The sequence below is a fragment of the Octopus sinensis genome, unplaced genomic scaffold (genome assembly GCF_006345805.1).
Source record: "Octopus sinensis unplaced genomic scaffold, ASM634580v1 Contig15780, whole genome shotgun sequence".
NCBI classification, from domain to species: domain Eukaryota; kingdom Metazoa; phylum Mollusca; class Cephalopoda; order Octopoda; family Octopodidae; genus Octopus; species Octopus sinensis.
Genome location: NW_021833910.1, coordinates 30,001 through 35,087, shown reverse-complemented (window position 1 = coordinate 35,087; position 5,087 = coordinate 30,001). Strand labels below are relative to the sequence as shown.

Sequence of the window (5,087 nt, the reverse complement as noted above, 5' to 3'; positions counted from 1 at the left end):
AAATGAGGGACATATTTATACGGCACAGAATGTTTTTTTTACCTTAATAGACTTCAGTGATTGGTTGAAATTGCAGAAATTGAAGAAAAAAATCAACAGATATCTTACAAACTATAGAATTTTCTCAATAAAGCCAAGAGAAAAAGATGTTTTATAAACACATTCTATCAGTATACGAAGTTTAAAATTTTTTAGTTACCTAGAAATTATGTTAAAAACTGCCGTTCAAATGGAAAAGATCCCAATGCTGTGAAGACATACATCAAAATGTTGAAAACATGCTCCAAAATTGGAACGATGCAGAGAAGATTAGAATGGCTCCTGCGCAAGGATGACACGCGAATTTATGAAGGGCTCCATATATTTTCAAAGGGCGTAGGAGTGGCTGTTTGGTAAGTAGCTTGCTTACCAACCACATGGCTCGAGGTTCAGTCCCACTCTGTGGCACCTTGGGCAAGTGTCTTCTACTATAGCCTCGGGCCGACCGAAGCCTTGTTAGTAGATTTGGTAGACGGAAACTGAAAGAAGCCTGTCGTATATATGTCTAAATATATATAATAATATAAATAATATATAAATATATATATTTATATGTTATTTATATTATGTATATGTATATATATGCATCTATATATATATAAAACTGAGAATGTGTGTCTGTCTGTCTGTCTGTGCGTTTCCCTAAAACTTGAGAACTACGCAACCAATTTCATTCAAATTTTACACATGCCTTACTTATGGTCCGGGGAGTGTCATCGGCCAAAAAAATGTTAACTTTTTCCCCAGGGTGACCCCACAGCAATATCATATCTTCTCCACTATTTCAGTATTATGTGTTAAAAGTGAAACAAAAACATCTCTCTATTGTAATGCAGACACTTTCATTTTAATACTGAAACTATTAAAATGAAAGTATTATATAACAGGGATGAACCATTAATAGTGGTCATCCTTTTTGCTAGAAGAAGATCCGCTGTGATCTTATATGCTACACCGCTGGTTTTCAATTCATATTAATCAAATTAATATTCAATTTTTCACCCTTATTATGTGTGTGTGTGTGTGTGTGTGTGTGTGTGTATTAGCAATTCGTATAAAATTGCATCAATGACTTGAACTTGAATAAGTGGTTTCACATAAATGGGGATACATTAAAAAGGTTTGTTGTTATTATTATTACTGTTTGACTATTGTAATCACGTTTGTTGGTTCCTCGTCAGGGAAACGTTGTTGTGTTGCATTTCTTAAATAATTGTAAACCGTAACCCTCCTCCTTTCGGAGAAGGGACTTTGGTTATTGTTTAAAAATTGAATTGTGTCCCTGTTTGGGAAAATTGACAATATTTCCACCGTCTTTACGGAAGCATTTTTGTTAAAATGCCTCCGATAGAAAAAAGTCCAAAAATGAATTTCGCTGCAGCCGTACACTTCTATACAAGAGGGAGGACAAGATCCAATTGATCGAAATTGCAAGAGACGGGCCTACAATTCCAGTCTGTTATATATTTTGAGTATTGTTATCACTAGCGATATCAAGATATAACTTTGTATTTTGTAATTTATGTGTAGATGTCTATATATAGATGTACATGTAATATGTACACATATATATACACATATATACATGCATAATATATCTACCCATACACACATACGCGCACACACACACACACATACATAGGAGCAGGTGTGGCAACAAACTACGTTCCAAACACATGGTCCTGGGTTCAATCCCACTGTGTGGTGACTTGGCATGTGTCTACTGCTGTAGCCTCAGACCAGTGGATTTTGTACATATATACAGGCATACATACATATATATACATGCATACGTACATATTCGGCATAAACACTCTACCACTACAACTAATAACTGTTGGGAACACTTTCAAACATGAATAGTGATAAAGAAAATGATGTCACACGTTATGGAGGCGATCATTCTTTCTGGATGTGGAAAAGCTGATGACGTCTTTATTCCAAGATTTCCTCTTACTCCATCAGGAGCAGAAATTCCATTTACATTCAGAAGACTGCAATTCCCCCTTCGTGTCAGCTTTGCCATGTCCATTAACAAATCTCAGGGTCAAACCCTATCTATAGCTGGTCTTCTCGTGGAAGAGCCCTGCTTCTCGCGTGGGCAACTGTATGTTGGCTGCTCAAGAGTAGGAAGCAAAAGAAACCTTTTTGTATATGCTCCACAAGGAAAAACAAGGAACATTGTTTACAACGAGGTGTTATAATCTCAACAGCCAGGAGGTATATACATGATCCCCTTTTTTTTTAACAAACTTCATGTACTTTCATGTATTTATATTAATATACATGTGTGTGTGTGTGTGTGTGTGTGTGTATATATATAACAGAAAAGTCTAATTCTTCAATTGAATGTAACCGGGCAACGCTGGGTATCTCTGCTAGTGTATATATAAATGTATATATATAAATGTATATATATATATAGGTGCAGGAGTGGCTGTGTAGTAAGTAGCTTGCTTACGGACCACATGGTTCTGGGTTCAGTCCCACTGCGTGGCACCTTGGGCAAGTGTCTTCTACTATAGCCTCGGGCCGACCAAAGCCTTGTGAGTGGATTTGGTAGATGGAAACTGAAAGAAGCCCATCGTATATATGTATATATATATATATATATATATATATATATAATATATATATATATATATATATATATATATATATGCGTGTGTGTGTGTTGTGTATCTGTGTTTGTCCTCCTAGCATTGCTTGACAACCGATGCTGGTTTGTTTATGTCCCCGTTACTTAGCGGTTCAGCAAAAGAGAGACCGATAGAATAAGTACTGGGCTTACAAAAGAATAAGCCCCGGGGTCGAGTTGCTCGATTAAAGGCGGTGCTCCAGCATGGCCGCAGTCAAATGACTGAAACAAGTAAAAGAGTAAAAGAGTATATGCATATATGCATACATATATGTATATACTTACATCTATATGTATATATACATGCATATATGGGTACAGGACATCAAAAAACGTTGAACACAATGAAGGACGAAAACATAAAAACAAAAACATGGAAGCGAACTTTTTTTCAAACAACGAAAAAACAGAGTACAAGACATACAACACAAGGAATATTCCCCTTCTTCAGTTGTCCCTGTTTCGTCTACTCCGCGTTTATATATATGTGTGTGTGTGTATGTGTGTGTTTGTCCCCGCAACATCGCTTGACAAAAGTTGCTGGTGTGTTTGCGTCCCCGTAACTTAGTGGTTCAGCAAAATAGACCGATAGCATAAGTACTTACAAAGAATAAGTCCTGGGTTCGATTTGCTCGACTAAAGGCAGTGCTCCAGCATGGCCACAGTCAAATGACTGAAAGAAGGAAGAGAGTATATAATAATAATAATAATAATAATAATAATAATAATAATGATAATAATAATTAATTCTGGTTTTATTGGCCACAAGGGTTAATATAAATCAAAAACATTAAAGGACAAACACAGGACGATAAAAAAAAAAGGGTTTTGTGAAAAAGAAAAGTCTGTGTAAATATCAGAAAACAGTGTCTGGTACTGCATCAACATTATTATTATTATTATTATTATTATTATTATTATTATTATTGAGTGAGAGAGCAGTTCATGCCATCAAAGTGACACTGGGGTAAAATATATGAAACCCAATATACCCATCATGACTACCCGTCTGATAAGGGTACACCAGGCACATGCATCACAACCGTATGTGCGCGACATGGTGATCTCATATCAAGATAAACAGCACATGACCTTGCAGGTGGAGCCCAGTTAGAATTTTCTTCGGGTCGAGTAACCCATCCCGCTCAAAAGGTCCCTGATTAAGGGTTGTTTAAGGATGTTGAACGAAACACCCCTGTTTCCAAAGGTGAATTATTCAAACCCCAAAGAATCCCTCTCAACACATATGCTATGATGCTCCCCCATTATTATTATCAGTATTATTATTATAATTATTATTATTATTATTGCTATTATTATTATTATTATTATTATTATTACTATTACTATTATTATTATTACTATTACTATTATTATTATTACTATTACTATTATTATTATTATTATTCAGTAGTTTTATTTTTATAGCGTGCTTTCACTTCACTACCGAGCACAGCTCTGTGTGCCTTGGGTATGTGCTGTGATTTGTTGTGATGCTCTGATGGTTACTGTATTGAAAGTGTTCTGCGTAGGATGTGTGCAGTGCCTAGTAGTGCAATTTTCTGTATGTTATATGTATTTGTAAGTCCTGGGTTGTTTTGTTATGTATTTGTCTGAATATTTTTTTATCATGCCTAATGCACCTACTATGATAGGAATTGTTTCTGTTTTTAGGTCCCACATTCTGGTTACCTCTATTTCCAGGTCTTTGTATTTTGAAGTTTCTCCATTTCTTTTAGAGACACGTTGTCATCTGCCGGTATTGATACATCAATTAGAAAGCATTTTTTTTCTTCATGATCTCTGACAACTGTATCTGGTCTTTTGGCCTTAATTCTCTATCTGTGTGTATCGGCATATCCCAGAGTATGGTTGCTTTCTCGTTTTCGTGACCTTTTCTGGTGTGTGCCTATACCATCTTTTTTCTGTTGTTATTCCATAATGTTGGCATAGCTTCCAGTGTATGTAGGTCCAACTCTGTCATGTCTGTGAATATATTCCTTCTTAGCCAGGACTGGGCAGCCAGAGATAATATGATTATTTATTGTTTCTTGTCCATCTCCACATATTCTGCAGTTACTTGTTATATTTCTTTTCATTACATGTTTTGGTAATTTCTGGTGGGGAGGCTTATTATTATTATTATTATTTTTATTATTATTATTATTATTATTTTTATTATTATTATTATATTATTATTATTATTATTATTAAGATAGCGAGCTGGCAGAATTGTTAGCATGCTGGGCAAAATGCTTAGCGGTATTTCGTCTACCGTTACGTTCTGAGTTCAAATTCCACCGAGGTGGACTTTGGCCTTTCATCCTCGGGGTCGATAAATTAAATACCATTTGAGTGCTGAGGGGGGGTCAATGTAATTGATTTAGCCCCCCACCCTCCTTCAAAATCT

The 5,087-nt window shown here is 35.6% G+C and overlaps 1 pseudogene; it reads left to right on the top strand.

Moving 5' to 3' along the window:
- Positions 1-269: 269 nt before the first annotated feature.
- On the top strand, positions 270-366 carry LOC115230555 (annotated as a pseudogene).
- Positions 367-5,087: the final 4,721 nt, after the last annotated feature.